The sequence below is a fragment of the Staurois parvus genome, unplaced genomic scaffold (assembly GCF_062004578.1).
Source record: "Staurois parvus isolate SC_StPar_1 unplaced genomic scaffold, SC_StPar_1.0 ptg000133l, whole genome shotgun sequence".
Taxonomy (NCBI): Eukaryota; Metazoa; Chordata; class Amphibia; order Anura; family Ranidae; genus Staurois; species Staurois parvus.
In genome coordinates, this window is record NW_028317929.1 from 1,113,191 (window position 1) to 1,136,139 (window position 22,949).

Consider the following 22,949-nt stretch of genomic DNA (forward strand, 5'->3'; position numbering starts at 1 on the left):
GAGTACCAGAGGATGGGAGAGGCTCTAGCGAAGTCCTGAAGATGAGCATAGGAGGAGGAGACAAGGGAACTTGAGAGCAGGAGATCATGAGAGGAGTGGAGAGGAGGGTTTGGGTGATATTTGGAGACAAGATTGGTTATGTAGCTCGGGGCAGAGTTGTGAACAGCTTTGTATGTTGTCGGTAGCATTTCGAATTTAATTTGCTGGGCAATTGGAAGCCAGTGGAGGGATTGGCAGAGAGGGGCAGTGATCACTGAGCGGTTGGTAAGGTAGAAAAGTCTGGCAGAAGCATTCATAATAGACTGAAGAGGAGAGCTAGTCCTATGAGAAGGGAGTTACAATAGTCAAGGTGTGAGGTAACAAGGGAGTGAAGGATTAGCTTGGTGTTTTCATTAGTTAAATAGGGGCGAATTTTAGAGATGCAAAGCAGCACATCTGGAATTTTTGCTAGGCGGGAATGGAGTCAAGAGGCATAAACACTACATACATTTTTGAGTTAAAATAACTCCTACAGTATTTATTCAAGAGTAGTCAATTCACTAAAAAAGATGCGTTATTTACTGAATGCATTGTTAAATATTTGTTTTGCAATATTTATCACTTAAATTTAGCTTTATTTTTTGCATTTTTTTTTCACATGTTAACACTGAATCAGAGGAAGATAACTCTGTAATAAATAAATGTACATAAACATACAGTATTATGAAACCGTGAAAACATTCTAGTGTGCTCTCATTCACAGAATGATCTCCCTCTCCCAGAGCATTTCCATACTGATACATTGTATACCTTTAATGTGGAGCTCCAGTCCCCATAATCATTTTTTTAATAAAAACTTCCCGTTATTGTTAGTAACTGTACATTAATATTTGGATACTGTCCTAACTGTGTTCATGCTTGTTGCTTTTAAATCTGTAATATTTTACATGATCTTGGAAGCAGGTAGAGGCCATTGAGGTCAAAATGCAAAATCTCCTGCGCTAGGGAGTGGGCTCAAAGATCACAATGGATTCTGGCTTCCTCCTTTTTCGGTTACAGAGGCCATCAAGGATGTGAGCATCTGAAGCTTGCTCCTGTGTATTTCTGGGATTAGGTGCAGCTGGCTACCTAGTATACGTACATCTCTCGATCCTGCACCTGCGTAGAAATGATACTGCACAGCGCAGTTTGTTGATTAAAGGTTGTCAAAGTAATGGTGGCATTGGCCAAAGTTTCCGCCATGTTGTTATGGCAACCTGTCCATCAACAGAGAACTCATCTCGATCGCGTAATTTTTGGTATCAAAATAACGCAAGATTTAACTATTAGGCTTCCTGAAGACTCCTGGGATAAATGACGCCGATATCCCAGGAGTTCATGGGAATCACCTAATAACGTCGTCGCCTAGGTGGCTGGGACTGGAAGTGCCGCCCAGACATATTAAATAAAGCTATTTAGAAACACTAAAAAATTATATACTGTATATGTGTTGCAAAGCAGCATATCTGGAATTATTGCCTAGGTGAGAATGGGGTCAAGAGAGATAAATACTGCATAGATTTTTGAGTTAAATAACTCATACAGTATTAATCTCAAAAGTAGTTGATTCACTAAAAAACATGCGTTATTTACGTGTTTATGCATTGTTAAATATTTATGTTTTGGGATATTTATAACTTAAATTTAGCTTTATTTTTGATGTTGTTTTGCCACATTTTTTTCACATGCTAACACTGCACCAGAGGAAGATAGTTCTGTAAATAAATGTGCACAGAGATATTATGAATTTGTGAAAACATTGTAGTGTGCTTTCATTCAAAGTTGATCTCTCTCTGGTGAATGTTACAATTTATTTCCATGCCTCAGCTCAGAGCAGAACATTTCCACACTGATACATTGTATACTTTTAGCTTACTGGCCAGTGCAGAGCAGTGTTGCCAACCGTCTGTGTTTTTACGGACAGCCAGTAAAAATGGGGCACTTTTCTCCTGCCCATAAATGCCCATAATGGGAAAAATGGCTGTGACAGCTTGGAACTGTGTATGTTCTGGAATCTGGAGCCTCCTGACGAATCCTGACACCATCTAAGTGTGTGTTTGGCCGGCGACCGCTATAAAACCCAGAATCTGAGCAGCTGGAGCAGAGACACAGCCTCGAGTGAGTGATTGTGACTGACACAGACTGTGGCACAGTCAGACCATCCACAGACCAGGCACAACAAGGCCACAAGCAGCAAGCCAAGAAGCCTGCGGACTCCGAGCTCTCAGGTGGGAGATTCCACCCCAGACCCAGACAAAGCCTTACACGTGTGATTGTCACTGCTCCCTTCAACAGCCCAGAGCCCCCAGTTTTACATGGGAGTGAAAACAATTAGAACTTCTGATCTATAAAAAAAATTAACTTTATGGCCATGTTTTCACATTATTTCTCAAGTAATTTTATAAGACTAAATTTCAAATGGATCAACATGTTTTAATTTGATCTAGAGAAGTATGCAAAAAAAAAAACAAATTAAACTTTATCACAAAAACAATCATACTTTTTATGGTAAGATTGTCTTAGGCCCCATAAGAGAGGCTGCTGAGCTGACCCTTCAAATTTCTGCAGACTCCCAGAGCCCCCCAATCACCAGAGACCCTCCTGGAGACCCATTATCACCAAAGCCCCCCACCTCCCAGAGGACCCCCTTTCACTGGGGACCTCCCTCATCCCTAGAGATAACCTGAGGACCTTCCTCACCCCTGGAGATCCCCGAGGACCTCTCTCATCCCTGGAGATCCCCTGAAGACCACCCTTATCCCTGGGGATTCCCAGAGGATCACCCATATCCTTGGAGATCCCCTGAGGACCAACCTTATCTCTGGAGATTCCCAGAGGACCACCCTTATCCCCGGAGATCCCCTGAGGACCACTCTCATCCCTGGAGATCCCCTGAGGACCTCCTTCATCCCTGGAGATCCCCTGAGGGCCTTCCTTATCCTTGAGGATTCCCAGAGGACCACCCTTATCCCTGCAGATCCCCTGAGGACCTCCCTCATCCCTAGAGATCCCTTGAGGTCCACCCTCATCCTTTATTATGTTCCTTGACAATCTGCCATTATATCGAAATTAACAGAAGAAATCCCAGAAATTCCCAGAGGACCACCCTTATCCCCAGGATTGCCGTATGTGATGTACGAGCAAGCAGATATTCTGACAGGAAGCTTCAATAAATTACCATGGTGCTCCACAGTGTCGTGGTAGTTTATTGAAAACTACAAGCCGACAGCCACTAAGGCTGTCGGGACTTGCAGTTTATTCATTCACAGAAATCCGTGAATGATTGACGCGGCCGTGTGCACAGGACCCCGCACGGCCGTGCTGTTTTCAAAACTGAAAGATTGTATGGAGAAACTTCTCCCCGTACTATCTGTCAAAGCCTTTGACAAAGTGAGGCCTTATGGCCTGCACTGGAGGTTTTGTTACTGGCAAGTGATGTCAATTCCAGTGCCATGAAGGCACTTACAGAGAGTAGACCACTTTGCCAAACAGTACCTGCATAGTAGCAAGTGTCACTCATAGCATGCCTATCAATTTTACTTTTAAAATAACAACAGCACTCTTGTTTAATTCAAATAGACCTCTAAATAAATCTGGTGAAAAAATAATAAAATGAATCCAAGTGTTCCAATGAAACATACAACTAATAAAGTGCTTCATGTACATCCCAGTGCAGGTGACACTTCCATTATATTCCTATCATTTTGGTATATTAACCGCTTGCCCGCCACCCTATAGTAGAACTGCTGCTACAGGGTGGCAGGGCTGCGCGTAAAAATATACGTAATTTGCATTTCTGGGTAGGGGGCACGCACCGCCCTACCTGTGCCACCATTGGTTGTTATGGATGTCAATCACCAGGTCCCTGCTGGAGATTCCCTGCCGTCACCCCACAACCGTCGGAGAAAGCTGACAGGGGAGAGTCCTCTGTGTAAACAACACAGGTCTCTCTCCTGCCAGCAAGGACATGCTGCTTTGTATTTCTCTGCACAGCAGAGAAATACAAAGCAGCATGTCTCCCTAGTAAAACACACACAGCACATTATATAAAACAGTACACAGCACACAGTTAACCCTTTGATCGCCCCAGATGTTAAAGAATTAGACAGTGATTGTTAAAGGGTTAGACAGTGATTGTTAAGCAAACTAAAAGATACTAAAATTGCAAATAGTGATCTGGTCAAGAAGGCATCATTTACTCCCAAACATGATAAGATTAGATAAAGGGTAAACAGGGCAGCAGTAGAATAAGTCAAGATAAAGATAGGCATTTTCTTCCCAACCTGTAGTTTCAGAAGTGACACTGCAAACCAAAACCATACTGGTAGGTAAACTATTTTAATTGCAAATTGATTGTAATGTGTGTAAGTACTTACAGTATCTAAAAGTTGCATTGTGCAGTTTAAATTGATTAAAGTGATTGTAAAAGTTTACATTAAAAAAAAAAACATGGTATACTTACCTGCTCTGTGCAATGGTTTTGCGCAGAGCAGACCCAATCCTCCTTTCTCAGATCCACTCTTTGCCCCTTCCCCTCACCGAATGCCCACCATTGCAAGCCACTAATTTTGGGGGCACTTGTATGGGCTGACTCCAGGGTTAGTTTTGTGGGTCCATAAGGTATTTGATCACCTGTGCGTTTTTATTTGTTTGAGCTATAAACAAAAAAAGACCGACAATTTAGAAAAAAACAATATTTTTTACTTTTTGCTATAAAACATAGCCAGTAGAAAATTTTAAAAATCTAATTTCGGCATACATTTAGGCCAAAATGTATTCTGCTATATGTCTTTACTAAAAACAAATCCAAATACATGTAAAGTAATTGGTTTATGTGAAAGTTATAGTGTTTACAAATGGCGGTATATATACTAGAATTTATTTGTATATACAGTTGCAAGAAAAAGTATGTGAACCCCTTGGGATTACGTGGAGTTTTGCATGAATTGGGCATAAAATGTGCTCTGAACGTCATCTAAGTCGCAACAATAGAAGAACACGGTCTGCTGAACATAATACTACACAAACATTAGATGTTGCCATGGTTTAATTGCACATAACATGTAAACATTCACAGTGCAGGGAGGAAAAAGTATGTGAGGCCCTAGCTTAATGACTTCTCCCAGAGCTAATTGGAGCCAGGAGTGAGCCAACCTTGACTCCAATCAGTGTGATGATATTGGATGTGTTGCTGACACCTGTTTTGGGTTTACTGGTTTCAAGAAGCACTGTCTGATGTGAACCATGCCTCGCAGGAAAGAGCTCTCAGAAGACCTACCATCAAGAATTGTTGACTTGCATGAAGCTGGAAAGGGTTACAAAAGTATCTCCAAAAGCCTTGATGTTCATGTGTCCACGGTAAGACAGACTGTCTACAAATGGAGAAAGTTTAGCACTGTTGCTACTCTCCCTAGGCGCGGTCGTCCTGTAAAAATGACTGCAAGAGCACAGCGCAGAATGCTGCATGAGGTAAAGAAGAATCCCAGAGTGTCAGCTAAAGACCTACAGAAATCTCTGGCACATGCTAACATTTTTGTTGACACATCTACAATAAGGAAAACATGAAACAAGAATGGAGTACATGGGAGGACACCACGGAGGAAGCCATTGCTGTCCAAAAAGAAGATTGCAGCACGTTTGAAGTTTGCAAAAGAGCACCTGGATGTTCCACAGCACTACTGGCAGAATATACTGTGGACAGATGAAACCAAGATTGAGTTGTTTGGGAAGAACACACAACACTATGTGTGGAGAAAAAAAGGCACAGCACACCAACATCAAAACCTCATCCCCACTGTGAAACATGGCGGAGGGAGCATCATGGTTTGGGGCTGCTTTGCTGCCTCAGGGCCTGGACGGATTGTTGTCATTGATGGGAAAATGAATTCCAGAGTTTATCAAGACATTTTGCAGGAAAACGTACGACCATCTGTCCGCCAACTGAAGCTCCGCAGAGGATGGGTGATGCAACAGGACAATGACCCAAAGCATACAAGTCATTCAACAAAACAATGGCTGCAACAGCACAGAATACGCCTTCTGGAGTGGCCCAGTCAGAGTCCTGACCTCAACCCCATTGAAATGCTGTGGCATGACCTTAAGAGAGCGATTCACACCAGACATCCCAAGAATATTGCTACACTGAAACAGTTTTGTGAAGAGGAGTGGTCCAAAATGACTCCAGATCGTTGTGCAGGTCTGATCTGCAACTACAGGAAACGTTTGGTTGGGATTATTGCTGCCAAAGAAGGGTCAACCAGTTATTAGGTCCAAAGGTTCACATACTTTTTCCTCCCTGCACTGTGAATGTTTACATGTTATGTGCAATTAAACCATGGCAACATCTAATGTTTGTGTAGTATTATGTTCAGCAGACTGTGTTCTTCTATTGTTGTGACTTAGATGACGTTCAGAGCACATTTTATGCCCAATTCATGCAAAACTCCACGTAATCCCAAGGGGTTCACATACTTTTTCTTGCAGCTGTATATATATACTAGTAATGGCGGCGATCAGTGACTTATAGCGGGAGACGCTATAATTTTCACGTAAACCAATTAATTTACATGTATTTGGATTTGTTTTTAGCAAAGACATGTAGCAGAATACATTTTGGCCTAAATTTATTTTTACATTTTTTTTACTGGATATGTTTTATAGCAAAATGTCAAAAATATTAATTTTTTTTCAAAGTTGTCGGCCTTTTTTTTGTTTATAGCGCAAGAAATAAAAACGCACAGGTTATCAAATTATAGCAGGACTGTGGTGGGCATTTTGACACTGAGTGAGAACTGACTAATGGCCACTGACATCCCATTGACACTAATACAGTGATCAGTGCTAATAAAAAGCACTGACACTGTACTGACACTGGGCAGGAAGGGGTTAATATCTGGGGCGATCAAAGGGTTAACTGTGTGCTGTGTTGTGTTTTACAACATGTGCTGTGTGTGGTTTATTTGGGAAACATGCTGCTGTGTATTTCTCAGCTGTGCAAATCCTCAATGCATCTCTCCACACTGGCAGCACGTTCTCTGAACTTTTGAACATCCACCCTCAGAATGTTAATATCTAGCATCACCTCATCTGTTTTCCCCAGCAGGGATTTTTGTTTAGCTTTAAAGGGTAACTTTACTATCTTGTAAAAAAATATAGCAAATAAAACAAATACAGCATATACAATTGCTACACAAGCAGGGGTGGACTGACAACTCATGGGGCCCCATGCCCACACTCAAACCACACCCAAAAAAGCCTATGAAAGGTACCAGGGACATCTCATGGGGCCCCCTACTGACCCCAGGCTCTCGGGCACTGCCCGAGTTCCCCAATGGTCAGTCCACCCCTGTGCATAAGCCATGCTGTAATTTAAAGTGGAAGAAAAGCCTATTTTTAAGAATGTTCCCAACCCCCCTCCTCCTACCTATCCTGCCTACCCTGTATAAAAAAAAGATACTTACCTATTTTTATTCCAGTCTGGTCTGGTCACATGATCCTGCAGCTCCAGCTCCCTGTATAAGGGAGCGTTCCATCAACGGCTGTGAATTTGAAAGCCATGACGTCACCCATAGGTTGCCATGGTCCAGCCATTGTTGGCGCTCCCTCCTTCCACCTGTAGAAGCAGCCCACTAATACAGGGGAGTCCGAGCTGCAGGTTAAGACTGGTCTAGCGTAGATTAAAAATAAGTAGGTACACAGGTCTTACTGCATACATTTTGGGGAGATACTCCCCAAGGGTTAAATACTTCTACAGGGATGCAGATGCTGCAGCTTTCCTCATTAGAACACATAAAATAAATCAGATGACTATAATGGACCAGTCACCCCAATTTAGAATCAGCAGACAATTAGTCTGCTATTCCTTCACAAGTAACAATGAATCCGATACAAAGTTTCCTAAAATCCCTGCAATGTACACTGATCACCCACTGGGAATTGTTTTTTCTCAGCAAAGGTGGAGTTACACTTTAATTAATTTTAGAACTTAAACAAGGGTTTGTTCCATACATGAGTCAAAGGCCACTACATCAATGGATAGTGAAAATCTGTTCCAATAATGCTCAATAAAAGAATGCTAATGAGTGTGGGGGATGATGGGGGTTATTTCTCTGGGTAGGGTTGTCACCTCATCCCTTTAAAACCAAACACATATTAATTACACAGGTTCTGAGGCTAATTTAACCACTTCGAGTCCGGACACTTTTACCCCCTTCCAGTGCAGGCCAATTTTCAGCTTTCAGTGCTATCACACTTGAATGACAATTGCGCAGTCATGCGACACTGTACCCGTATTAATTTTTTAGCATTTTTTTGAGACAGATAAAACATTATTTTGGTGGTATTTATTCACCACTGGGATTTTAATTTTTTTGCTATATAAATGAAAATGTCCAAACATTTAGAAAAAAAAGCGTTTTTCTTATAAAATTTTGCAAATAAATAATCTTTCTTCATAAATCTTGGGCAAAATGTATTCAGCTATCTTTTTGGTAAAAAAATAACCCAAATTAGTTTATAACCAAAAATTATAATTTTTATAAAAACTTTTTTACATTTTTATTTTATTTTTTATATTATTATTTATGGGTTTTTTAACATACTGTCACCCTAGCAGTACAGTGTCACCATAGTGACACTGTACTACTTATGGGGGGTGATGAAGCTTTATTTTTTTTTTTACACTGATTGCTTTTACACCCATAAAGGCTGTAAAAGCAATCATTTCTCCTTCCCTCTGGCTGCATTCTTTGAGCCATTGAGAAATACTGTGAGAGCTGTGATTGGTCACAGCTTGTCACATGGCACAAGGCTGTTGTGAATAGCCTTGTACCTCTGTGATCATTTACAGATTTCACAAGTAGTAAGCAATGATGTCAGGAAGTGACATCTTGCTTACTACTATTCATGTGATCACTGATCACATGAATCGGGACCTCTCACAGAGGTCCCGTACAGCGATCGGCCCCAGGGAGCGTGCACAGGCAGGGAATGTGGAGGCCATTTATAAATGGCCACCCGCTCCTGCACTACTCCCGTCCAGCCGTTTATGTACATGGGTCAGATGGGAAGTGGTTAATGCAGATAAGGAACTATGTGAGTTTAATTACCACTTTAATCAGGCACAGAACCTGTGTAATTAATATGTTCGTTTGTTAAAGGATGAGGTGGCAACCCTATCTTTGGGTTGTCCTGAAAGCTCTGTAGTGGGGACTAGACAATTGTCTTAGGCCAGCATGGGTCCGCCATATCTGGTCATCATGCAGTCTTGTGAATAGCAGGTGGAGGTTGTTTTTGCTGATAGTCCATGCAGGGTGGTGTTCAGGTATCTGATTCAAAAACAAGCTGCTTCCAGTTCATTATGTGTACTACAGCTGTAGGAGTCTCTTTAGAGCTATAGAAAGTACAGCTGTTCACATTGCCTGCCTAGACATGCCCCAGCAGTGTATATATTATGGTATAACTTTGGAAAAACTTTAAAATGACACTAAATCTTCATTTAAAAAAAAAAACAAAACATGTCTATACTTACCTGCTCTGTGCAGTGATTTTGCACAGAGCAGCCCTGATCCTCTTCTTTTCGGGTCCCCGCCGGTGCTCCTGGCTCCTCTCCCAAGCAGTGCCCCCAGGAAAAGCTGTTTGCCCTGGGAGCACCGTTGCATACTCGTGCCCAAGCCGCTGCTCTATGCATCCACAAGACACATAGAGCCCCCCTACTCTCTCTTCATTGGCTCACTGGCTGTGATTGACAGCAGTGGGAGCCAATTTCTTCACAAGTAACAATGACTCTGCTACAAAGTTTCCTAAAATTCCTGTCTCAGCCAATGAGGAGGAAGAGTCCCCAGACAGCAGAGGCTGTCGAGAAAATTGCTGGATCGGAGGGGGATCATGTTGTGTTACACTATTTGAGTTATTATTATTTCTCTGTGATCATCACTTGTTTATTATTGCTCTGTGTCTTTAAGCCGGCTCCTTCTGTCTAAGCTAAGCTCTTTCTCTCACTGTACTTGTGTATACTCCTCCCCCCTGCCTCTCCCTGTAATCATTCCACTGTATCCTGCCTTCTTGAATGCATCTTCCATGAGGCTACAACATTAACATTTTTCTGCCTATGATATTCTCCATTAAATGGAACATTTGAATGGGTTTCCTCATCTGATTTCCTCAACATGTGAGTTTATTCATTGAGTTAAACTTTCTGATCTGATGCAAGGGATACATTCAACACTATGTGGTATAGCTGTATACATCGTTGGGAGATAAAGTTTATGGCCTGGTAGTTGAGTCAGAATAGCTCAGGTAAGGATTGGGGGAGGGGGGCACTGCATACAGAGGATTATTTACCTTCATGCATAGAATACATGAAGGTAAAAAAACCTTGAGCTTTTAGAACCACTTTAAGGGCTCATTCACACCTGCTCTATGCGTGATGAACATGCATTGTGGTGCACTTAGTTTTTTCAAAAAAGAGTCACCCACAGTTTTTCATGAATTATGGTGTGTTGACATTCTATCCATGATGAACAGAATGCCTTAATACAACCCATGCTATAATGAGCATTAACGCGCATGCTTTAACACACAATGAAAAGGATCACTTTAATGAGTTTGTGCAGGGGGAATTCTTTAGTGCCAGGGATAGTTTTCCACGTATAGACAGTAAATGAAAAGTTGCTATTAACTAGTTTCTAGCACCTAAAGCTCCACAAAAATGTTTGATGATCAATCCTTTCCATTAGGCCAGATGACTATACCCATTGTGGGAACTCGTTTCAAAGTGGTAGAGCTTTTCATTTAAAGCACACAGCGACTCGCTTCTTTAAGGGCCTTTTTGCCCAATTTTATTTAAATAAATGTCCCATAACATAAAGCTTCCCACGCAGGGGTATCCACCATCAAACAAAACAATGATTCAGCCTCCTGGCTTATACTCAGCTTGATGTCTGTCTCCTGCAGACTTCTTCAAGAATTATGGCTCTTGCACACAGCTAGTCTCTAGCAGCCCCTTGCTGCTTTTGGCTTCCACCTCTCCTAGGTGAAGCCCACCTGACTTCCAGGCAGTGACCTCCTGTCTTCCAAGTGGAGCCCTCCTAACTGCCAGGGTGGAGCCCTCCTGACTCCTATCTGCCGGGGTGGGGCCCTCCTGACTCCTATCTGCCGGGGTGGAGCCCTCCTGACTCCTGTCTGCCGGGGTGGAGCCCTCCTGACTCCTATCTGCCGGGGTGGAGCCCAGAATCATGGCTTGGCCTCCACAAAAAGGCCTGCACACACCTGTGCAATCAGCGCGCTGGCTGCTCCCAAAATATGGGCCCAGGATTGGAGATTTCATCCCTCCCAAATCTCTTAGAAACCTCCAGGCTACAGGTCCCAAAACAGGCTTTACAAACCAAAGAGGAAACTGATAAACCAGTTTCCTCTGCATTATGAGATCTGCCTGGAGCCCCTCAACCTGTATGGTTGAGAATCCTGGGTCTCCATCGTGATTTCCACCGTGGCAGGATACCGTACTGCCACACCATACAATCTTTTTCCTTTTTCGACTGCTATTAGTTGGAAGGGCAGTGATCATATTCCTATGGGTATCTTTATCTATCAGCAGAAAGATATCAAATTTTAAGCTAATACACACCAGTCCTCCTCTATCAAGTCAGCATTACAAAGCAGAATTTTGTGGAGACTGCCATTAATCACAATGTGATTCAGGAACACATCGCCTGTCTGAGAGGCAGAACTGTCACTTTTATTATCTCTCCAGTCAACACAGAATGTATGTTACTATTTTAATACCTCTGTCTATATTTAGGCAAATGACAAGTGCTGTGGTGAGAGCAAGATATGTGCTATTTTGTACCAAGGTTGAAATTAATAATATAATTGCAAGATTTAGTATAAAACTACACATGTTCTCCTTAGAGGAAGACATACAATACGGTCTACATGTAATAAGGCAAGGGAATGTGAAAAGTCCTCGCTCCCCTAGCATCCTTCATCAGTTATCTTTCATTCGTCTGACTACATTAAGCAGATAAAAGCAGAAATCAGAATTGGGTGTCTGTACATCATTGTGGTTATATAAAGACCTATGTATTTCAGCTCACAGGGGCATCTTTACAAAGTAGTTGAGGTGATAGCAAAAGTTAAGATTTTTTTTACAGTAACAAACATGTCATACTTACCTGCTTTGTGTAATGTTTTTGCACTAAGCAACCCCGATCCTCCTCTTCTCGAGTCCCTGACGGTGCTCCTGGCTCCTCTCCCCTGTTAAGTGACCCCAGTGCCTGCTCACTCCCAAGTTGCCTCTGTGTGTCCATAAGACAACAGAGTGTGTCTTGGCCTCACCCCCCTTCCCCCTCATTGGCTGTGACTGACAGCAGCAGAAGCCAAGAGCTGCTACTGCTTGGTCTCATCCAACAAGGAGGGAGAGCCACTGCTCTCATGCACATTGCTGGACCGAGATCAGGATCAGGTAAGTATGGGGGGGAGGGCGGCGCTGCACACTGAAGGTTTTTACCTTTGTGCATAGAATGCATGGAGGTAAAAAACCTTCAGCCTTTGCAGCCACTTTGAAGCAGAAGTTTACTCTTTCAATAAACATTGACTGTTTTTAATCCTTTTAATTTCTTCACTTATTTCCTGGTTATCAGTCCTATGCAAATGATATCCTACATTCCAGAAGTCTTCAGGAGGGGAGGAAGAGTTTTCTCAGCTAGGCACACCTTTCTGCCTGCATGCCTGAGCTAAGGCCACAATGAGAAATGCTAGAGGTGTTATTCAAAGTGATTTCTCAGTAAAATAAAACAAGGAGACGTGGATTGATTAGTTTGCTTTGAATATTAAAAATTAATGAAATAGCGTTTTGGTTTGTGGTGCTCAGATGCAATGTAGTTCTGCTTTAAAGTGGTACTAAAGTCTATTTTTTTACTTTTACCTACAGATAAGCTTACCTTCAGGCTTACCTGTAGATACAATGACTATCTCCTAAACATATACCGTTTAGGGAATATTCACACTGGCAATAGCTGATGACGTCACCAGCACAGGCACAGTGACACTCTGCATTCGGGGCATACAGCGTGCTGGGAAATGCAGAGTGCTGTGTCATGGTCAGAGCTACCACACGCATGTGTGGGAGTGAACTAATTGTGGCCTCGAGCATTCATACAGATGGAAGAGCTGGGGAGCTGTGATAGCGCTGCACTGGAGAGCTCCATGTGCAGGTAAGTCTGTCATAATGTGCTAGTATGCAGTGCATACTAGTGCATTATGACTTAAACCTGCAGTGGGCCCAATGTTTTTATTTTTGTGGCAAATTACTACCGTTTCAAGTGTGACATTCTCTTTCACAAAGCCAAACAAAAACTGGTATGGTCCCATCATACAATGTGCAAGCTTTTAAGTAAACCTGACATTCTTTTTGTAAGGGCTTTCCGTGGTCCTCATGCTTTGTCCCACACATCATTTCATATATGGGTATCCATGGTGCCCACTTTGGACACTATGGCTTCTGAATTCTGATCTTTTTCAATGCTTCAATTTGGACCCAACACCCACCTATGATGTTGCACAAGCCCTTAACTGTCCACTCCTATATTGTGTCTTCGGGCATGCTATCTCTCCCTCTCTCCATCCATAAGCAATTGGATTCCCCATTGACAGAGGAGGAACTCGGAGTGGAGCTTTCCCAGTCTAAACCGAAGCAGGCACCAGGCCCTGATGGCCTCTTTTTAGGGCCTTTTTTGATCTACTCGCACCATGCTTGGTGACCGCGCTGAACTCTCTAGTGAAGGGGGAATTTATGCCTCTGGACACCCTTAGAGCTTACATTTCTTTGGTTCCCAAGGAAGGCAAGGACCCCGCTCAGTGTGGCAGCTATCGACTGATTGTTCCCTTAAACACCAACTTTTGCAAAAATCCTTGCCAATCAGATACTTCCGCACATTCCTCGCCTGATACACAGAGACCAAGCAGCCTTTGTTCCTCTTCGGGAACCTTCAGACAATATGATACATGTCCTCAATCTTATACACACTTCCAGGACCTCTAATCGCCCGTTTATGCTGCTCTCCACAGATGCAAAAAAAGAATTTGACAGGGTCCACTGGCAATTCATGCATAAAAGTGGCCACCCGCCCAAGTCTATAACTGGCTTATGAAGCAAGGACACATAAACAGGCATCACATAGTGAATAAAGGGGAGAGAACAATGTTCTTGGACAACTTGCCAGCCAGCTTGCTAACAACCGAATTAACCTGTCTAACAGTATGCGTTTATAACAGGGGTTTAGTTAGCACACATTTGCAAATACATACGTAAGCCACAGAGCCACGACACAGCACCCTGGTAATCTGTGGTCCTAACTCTAAAATTTGTGAGTCCCCATAGTAGAGGCACATGCATTTAATGGATAGATCATGGGCAGGTGGACCTGAGGGAGCCACCCCTCTTAAAGGCAAAGGAGTGCACTGGACCCCAGCATGTAGCACAATGGCAACCAGGGCCCTAGTGCACCCACGTACCAAAAACTCAAACATGCATAAAAGTGGCCACCCGCCCAAGTCTATAACTGGCTTATGAAGCAAGGACACATAAACAGGCATCACATAGTGAATAAAGGGGAGAGAACAATGTTCTTGGACAACTTACCAGCCAGCGACCAAGCAGCCTTTGTTCCTCTTCGGGAACCTTCAGACAATATGATACATGTCCTCAATCTTATACACACTTCCAGGACCTCTAAGCGCCCGTTTATGCTGCTCTCCACAGATGCAAAAAAAGAATTTGACAGGGTCCACTGGCAATTCATGCCTGGTGACCCTGGAACATATCGGTCTTGGGACCCCCATGCTCTGCTGGATTTCTGCTAATTCAGCTGCCGTGAAAGTCCATGAGATTAGATCTGACTTTTTCCAAATTTGTGACGGGACAAGGCAAGGGTGCCCCCTCTCCCTACTTATTTTCATCTTAACTTTGGAGCCTTTGCTCTGCTCAGTTTGATCCGATCCCAACATCACTGGCTCCCATAAACCTTTGGGCATTCATAAAGTAGAGGCTTTTGCAGATGACTTGATCTTTTTTGTCACAGACCGGCTCATTTCCTTACCAAGTCATTTACAGGCTCTCAGGGTTTACAGAGCTTTGTCCCACTTTAAATTAACTTTGCAAAGTCTTCCACCCTCTACATTTCTGTGGACCCTGGCACAATTCATCATCTCTCCTTTTCTTTTAAATGGGCAACCAATGCAATCAGGTATCTTGGCACGAACATTACACTTGATCTGTCCAAGTTTTATGCTGCAAATTTCAAGCCGCTTCTCCTCAAGCTCAAAGGATAATTATTGCATTGACACTCATTAACCTTGACGTGGTTTGGTCGATGCAGAGCACTCAAAATGACAGTGCTTCCCCGAGTCCTGTATTTGACACAAGCCCTTCCTATACAACTTCCTCCTCTCTTTTTCCAGAACATTAGTTTTTGGTTCCAGAATTTTGCCTGGTCCCACAAGAAACCATGTCTGGCATTACACAACTTATCCCTACTTAAGTCTTCTGGGGGAGTAGCCCTTCCAGATATTTGTGCTTACTATCAGGTGACCCATCTTACCAGGCTAATCAACTGGCACTGCCACAGTAAGACTATGCACTGGGTTGCCATGGAATTCGAAGACTCTCAGGGCACAGCATGAGTTGGCCTCAGTTTGCCTTTCCTCTGCCCGGAGAGCTTTGTGCACATCCTACCCTTAGTAGTACTCTTCAGGTCTCGCGAGTGATATTCCATAGCTCCACAGTCGCTTTGCTTCCCACGCCTATGATTCCCATCCTGGGCAATCCCAAATTTACTCCTGGTCACAATGTGCAATTCCATTGTCTAAAAACTCAAGGCTACACTCACTTTTCAGACTTTTTAACTTTAGAGGATGCCCTGATCCCTACAGATCTTACCCACCTCGCCGACCCTCCCCTGGACTTCTGAGGTGGACTTTACCTTCGCAATTTTCTTTGTCAGCGCTCTCTGAGTATTTCTCGACCACTTATGGATTTCGAGTCCATGTGCCATAAAGAGTATCAGGTACCACACTCTCTATCCATTATGTATGCCTCCCTGATTCACACAGAAGGAGGATTTGTGCCCTCCTTTGTCACCAAATGGGAATCTGATCCCGGCTTCCATTTCACTCCTAATCAGAGATTGAAAATTCTTTATTTTCCCCAAAAATCATCACCAGGGTTCAAGAGACTAGCTACAAAATCCTCACCAGATGGTACAGGGTCCCCACCATGCTTCATTGAATCTCTCTACAGGTACCCAGCTCGTGTTGGCACTGTGGCACGAAAGGGGGGCCATGCTCAACATTTTTTGGACCTGTCCGAAAATCTAGACGTTTTGGCAAGAGGTGACTGGTATCATTAAACAACTCACCACTGTAGACTTGCATGACAACCCAGCAGCCTGCTTGTTGCACCTGATGGAGAAATCTATAAAAAAATACAAGACATCTCTTATGATGCAGCTTTCAAATGCTGCGAAGGACTGTAATCCCACTCCGCTGGAGAGATGTTATTCCTCCTAAAAAAGTTCTCTGGTTTGCTAGAGTTAACAATTTTGGGACATGGAAGACCTTACAGCTACTTTGCACAAGATTGAGGAGGGGTTCACAGAAACTTGAAGACCCTGGAACTATTTTGTGTACACTGACGCCTATCTCAAAAAGCTTTCCACCCCTTTGTGATTCCGTACTTCTCTTAAGTCTCTCAGGAGAGAGGGACCGTGTCTTCCCTTCTTCCTCCCCTTAACCTCTCCCTCTAATCCTGTCTCAGTCTTCCCATCTTTCTCCTTTTCCCTCTCTCCTACTTTGACCCTGATACTTTACTTTCTTCACTCTATTTAACTCCCTCCTAGGGACAACTGGTCCCTTACCAGTTAGACCACCATATTTTTTTTCCGCAACTCATAGCCAAGTTTTCCCCCTCTTTGTTTTTAGTTCTCTGTGTAATGATTGTGTGCAATATAGACATGGAAGTTGTACACAACACCCATCTTGTTAAGGTCTCAGCATTTTGTTTTTCATGAGCCATGATCTTCCTCCCCTCCCTTCTCCTGAAAGCTATGGAATTTTTAGCTGTTTTTAACAGACTTCAAAAGAGCCTCTTATCTTAATTAAAACACAATAGACGCCAGAGCCTAGGTCTGGTTTCCACCTGTAAAACAGTTAATTAGTCTTGGCAGGATGTCTGTTTCCACTAACCATGGAAAACACTTTCCTCTGCCCTATCATAAAACAATAATAACTCAGTCAAGCAGTCACACATGACCTGTAAGGCCATTAAGGTTCTAGGAATGCAGAGCATGCCATAAATCGTCTATTCCACATGTAACAATTCCACATACAATTCAAAGAATTCAACAGGAACAGGGCACATTAATATTAGGTATATATTTGAATAGGGAATATTATACCGAACAAATCAAGGTCATACATGAATATGTTAGCACATAAGAAAGGGGAGAAAGCTGTCCCTTCCCTCCTGGGTGACAAAGGTACGCTGTGTTTGGTATCCCTGGTTCAAAATATAATTCTGAATATTAATCTGCCAGTTGCTAGAATACCAACTGCACGTATTGGAGGTTATTAATATTAGTGCCAAACTGTATTTGGGAATTGGTCATAAATCTGGTGACCTACCTGCACCCATCCCTTAAACCGGATTATTGGTCAGTTGGTCTCTGTCCACACCCCTTGATATCATGGAAAAGGGACTGACAGGACTTGTTAAGATTGAGCTCTCGTTTAACATCAATCAAGGAACATCTTAATGGACTTGAGAGCCAAGGCAACGTTTTTACTTGGACAATTGGATGCTGCTAATACCAGGACGTTGCAAGTATTCCGCCTTCTTAACTCCTTTCTTTTATTTCTCTGTTGCTTTATTGTTCTCTTTATGTCTTTGTAACATTCCTTTCTGTAAATATTTAAATTGTACCATTTTGACCTTTTTAGTAATAAACCCTATTTTGAAAAGTGTTGAAACTGTCTTTAAAGCTTTTAATGCAAACTAAAGAATTCCTTTCTCTTGAAGAGTGCTGCTGTATATAGTAATCCTCTGAACATACTTGTTTGTGGTTACAGACATTTATTGTTCACATTTGTTCTTGCTAACATTGTGAAGCTATCTGTTGGCAGTTTGGAGTTTGAAGGGTTAATTGCGTAATTAACTTAACCCAGTAACAATCGCTCTCAGGCTACTGGCACATAGATTGTAAAGGAATTACAAACAAAAAAAGTGTGACATTCAGCCATTATTCACTGGTGATGAATTAATCACTGTCATTGAAAACACCTAGAAGATTCCCCTGCAGTGGTTGTTTGGTGAATGTCAGATTCACTGCTTTATAAATATGTGTACCCATATAGTCATATAATTAGTACTAGACCAATTAACTCTTTTGAGGTATGTTAACCTCTTCTGAAGGTACTACTGTGGTTGCCTCAGTGTTTTTCTAGTGTTTAACTTCTAGTTACTAAACCAGAATAATAAAGAAGATAAAGACTTCGGTATTTTTGTGACTTATCTGTATGGTTGTTCCTGAACTCAAGAAGTATTGGACCAAGAGGTTCAGTACAATAGTCAGTCAACTGAATTTGGAGGAGATCACCAAAACTACTTATTACAAGTTTTTTGACAATTATTTACTAATTGTGACTTTTATTTAAAGCGGACATTGAGCAGAACACTCACCTCCGCTAACCACAAAATAAGTTAGGCATGCCATGATTTATTCAATTTTCTTTCCTTTCACCTTGAGTGGAAAGAAAGAAAATTGCTTGGTGACCCCATCAACACATTCAGTGTTGATGGGGGAATCCTTTCCGCAGCGCTATTGTGTTCAGCCAGTGGGGAGCCTTCCCTGCCAGCAGAACAGAATGATTAGTGTTGCTGGCTATAGCAGGTGGCACTAATCGTTCAGGAAAAAAAAAGCTAGGCTGATTGTACACAAACCAATTGACAGATTGACTTGTGTACATCCAGGGTGCCCATACATGGATCGGAATATGGCCAGTCCCTGCTGAACTGGCCACATTTCAAACCATGTACAGTATGGTCGACTTTAAAAAGAAAAATCTTTTAACCTTTCTAAACCTTTTTTACTGTAAAGGAAGAGGATTCTTTTTTGGGTGTCCACATTACGGTGACAAGGACACTTTCCAATAGCAGAGTAATGATGTCACAAAGATGATTTGTCGGTGCCGGCGCATGACCTGGATGGCAGAGTTAGGGGAGTAAAATAAAAAGCATCAAAGTAATTTGTTTTTTAAAGCTGCTGAATGGATGAGAAGAGATAGAATGGAGGAATTGGAGATGAGAGACCTTTGTCCACGGATGGGCTTTAAATCTGTAACCCTTAGTAGAAAAATGCACAGAAGCTTGGTTACTGACAGGTTCAATGGTAAAACGTTATCTATACTTTGTCAAGTTAAAAAACTACTACCTTTTCAGGCACTGTTGTGTGTGATGTACCTAATAGTCGAATTATCAAAACCTTGTGGTGTCAGGATAAGATATTATAAGCTGTAAAAGCTTATATTTACTAATAGTTGTAGAGGCTCTTCACCTGTGCTGAAAATACTTATTATTTTATTAATATTTTTATTGATATTTTTTATTATGTGCACCTCCTCCTTTTTTCTGGCCTCCTTTGGGTGGATTAGCGACCATCGGGCGCCCTTGGGGTAGGGGCTGGCTGCTTGGGTTGCTGACCCTAGCGGTGCTGGCATGGTCCCCCTCTGGTGCGGCACTTTGATGACCCCTGCAATGGTGTCCCCTCCCATTTCCATCCAGAGCTTTATCCTCGCAACCCCTGATGTGTCTGCAGCCATCGACCATACCATGTGGGAAGGCTGTGGTTGCCTGTGGAAGGCCCACTCCGAACCTTTGTTTGGGCAGGGAGACCTTCCACGTTGGCGCAGGAGTGTCGTCATGCATGCGTATGATGTCACTATCGGTGGGCAGCTGTGCGCATGGTTTGTTTTGGGCGTCCGCACCCCATCTGTGACGTCAGACGCTGGTGGAATGGGGGAGACATAAAATCAGCCATGTGGTGGCTGACATGCTATGGCCCTGGCTGCCAGGGATGGTTCTGGTCTATTTAACACCGAGTTTATATGCTAGGTAAGCGACAGATTTGAACTCTGCAATGCTTGGAGCAGGGGCAGACTGACAACTCATGGGGCCCCTGGGCAATAGGGGATCATGGGGCACCTGTGTCCTTGCCCAAACTCAAAAAAGCCTTTGAAAAAGGTACCAGGGGCATCTCATGGGGCCCCCTACTGACCCCGGGCAGTCCCCGAGTTTCCAAATGGTCAGTCCGCCCCTGGCTTGGAGCTTGATGTATATCTATGTTGGTGAATACTTTTGATAGTGACATTGGGCTACAGAGGACCCTTGATGTGGGACTGTGGCTTACGCATGTATTTGTAAATGTGTGCAAACAAACCCCTCTGTTTTTAAAGCAACCTGTTAGACAGGGCCAAACTGGTTGTTTTGCAGGCTGGCAGGTAAGTGTTGCTGGGAAATCCTTTGTTTGTTTGTGCTGACATGCTTTGGCCTTGGCTGCCAGGGATGGTTCTGGCCTATGTTAAGGCTGGTTATAGGTTGGGACGGTTGATATTTTTTGTGTTGTTGGCTAATTTGGATGCAGGGACGTACTGGATGCCTTTGCTGTCATTTTGGTATAGTTGGACATCACGAGCGTCCTGTACCTGTAAGGGGGGATGGGCTCCTCCAGGCACACCTGCACTTAACCTATCCATTGAAACATGTGCTCCTACTATGGAGACTCTGGAAATTTTAGTTAGGGCCACAGTATACAAAGGACCCTTAACGCAGGACTGTGGCTTACGCATGTATTTGCAAATGTGTGCAAACAAAACGCTCTGCTTTTAACGCAAACTGTTAGACTAAGGCCAAATTGGTTGTTTTGCAGGCTGGCTGGTAAGTGTTGCTGGGAAACCCTTTGTATGTTTGCTCTGACATGCTGTGGCCTTGGCTGCTTGGGATGGTTCTGGCCTATTTAACACCAAGTTTGTATGTTAGGTAAGTGACATATTTGAACTCCGCAATGCTTGAAGCTTATCTATGTTGTGAATACTCTTGATAGTGACAATGGGCTTTCTCCCTGTCCTTATTATTCATATTCTTTGTTACTATAGGGGATTTCCTAAACCGCTGTAAAGCTGGTAGACTCCCTATAATTGCTCCCACAATATAAGATGATTCAATTAGCTATGCCTTAGACAGCAGAACTATCAATCTGTATATGCTTGTCGTTCCACCCTTGGTGATAAATATTATTTTGTCTAGGGATCTTTCCACAGATTGTGTCCCTCTTATAGGGTGCTAGTCCCCCCTTTAGGTGGTCATGTGGGTGCTTGGATCTTTTAACTTAAAAAAAAAAAGTTCTACTTTGGCTTTGAGCATTCCTGGCGAGATGGCCATTGAAGAGCCATTGTAATTAATATTATATGTAGTTGTGTTAATATTAGATGTATCATTATATGTTTATATATAATGTATTTATGTATATTTGTTTTTTCATTTTTAATGGCAATCCTATGCAGTAATCTGTTCTTCTGAGGAAGGCAATGGTTGGCGAAACATGTTGAGTTGAAACTGCTGTACAGTATGGATGTTCTTGAGCTACATGGACCTTTCTGGTGGTTTAATAAAGAACAACCACAAAAACTACTGTTGTCTTTTAAATTGCATTTCTTTGAAATAAAAATTTGAATGTTTATAGAGATTGTCTATGTCCTTTTTTGGCACCTCCTTATATTTCAAAACAAAGTTTGGTGTTTTTACATTTTCATAGAATGTGGTGCCCACGATATCCAGTTCATCTGGCGAAATTAAATTTTTTCGTACTGAAAATTCTTACTCTAATTTCACTGCAGACTGTCTGCACTGAGTCAGATAGAACCCATCTCATTTTCTGGCTTGAGGTCATCCAGCATCACCCAGCACTTTCCTTTCTGGCCTTACTGTCCCTAGCCTGCCCCCTACATCAGTTTGTCCGTTTACATTAATTTTTCATCAGTTTACATCAGTTTTTCATCTGTTTTCATCTGTTTTGTCTGTTTACATAAATTTTTCATCAGTTTACATCCGTTTTTCATCCGCTTGCATCTGTTTTTCATGTGTTACATTTATTTTTATGGAAGAAAAATCAGTTTTTCAACAGTTCACCAGTTCACATCAGTTTTTCATCAGTTTACGTCAGTCTTTCATCAATGCAAGAATGGACAGTATGTCCATTTACATCCATTTTTCGTCTATCTATTCTATTATGTCCATTTTATTCGTTTTTCATCAGTTTACGTCTGTTTTTGTTCGTTTACATCTGTTTACATCAATTTTTCATCTGTTTATGTCCATTTATATACATTTATCATCTGTTTACATCTGTTTTCCATGTGTCTCGTTTTGTTTTATGGAAGAAAAATCTGTTTTTCATCAGTTTACATCTGGTTTTCATCAGTTTACATCCATTTTTTTGCATCCATTACCAATGCAAAAATGGACTGTATGTTTTTTTGTCTGTTTACATCCATTTTTGTCCATTTACATCCATTTTTCTTAAGTTTGCATCCATTTACATCAGTTTTTCATCCGTTCCATTTTTTTAATGGAAGAAAAATAGGGTTTTCTTCCGTTCAAAAAAGGGATGTTAACGGATGCAGACATTAATGGATGTAAACAGATGATCATCCATTTACATCCGCTAGTCCATAGGAATACATGGGTATCCGTTTCTCAGATATAAATGGACAGATGAAAAACGGATATACAGAATGCCTGTGTGAAAGGGGCCTAAATAAGGTTTTGCTTTTAGTTATACTTTAAAATGTAATAGCCATGTCAATGATGAAAGAGGGAGGAA

The 22,949-nt window shown here is 42.3% G+C and overlaps 1 long non-coding RNA gene across 1 annotated transcript; it reads left to right on the top strand.

Moving 5' to 3' along the window:
• Window positions 1-2,131: 2,131 nt before the first annotated feature.
• LOC149466028 (uncharacterized) lies at window positions 2,132-21,806 on the top strand. The gene is made up of 3 exons (XR_016312169.1): window positions 2,132-2,246; window positions 20,997-21,106; window positions 21,631-21,806. It is a non-coding gene; the product is annotated as an uncharacterized LOC149466028 (long non-coding RNA).
• The last annotated feature ends 1,143 nt before the right edge of the window (window positions 21,807-22,949 follow it).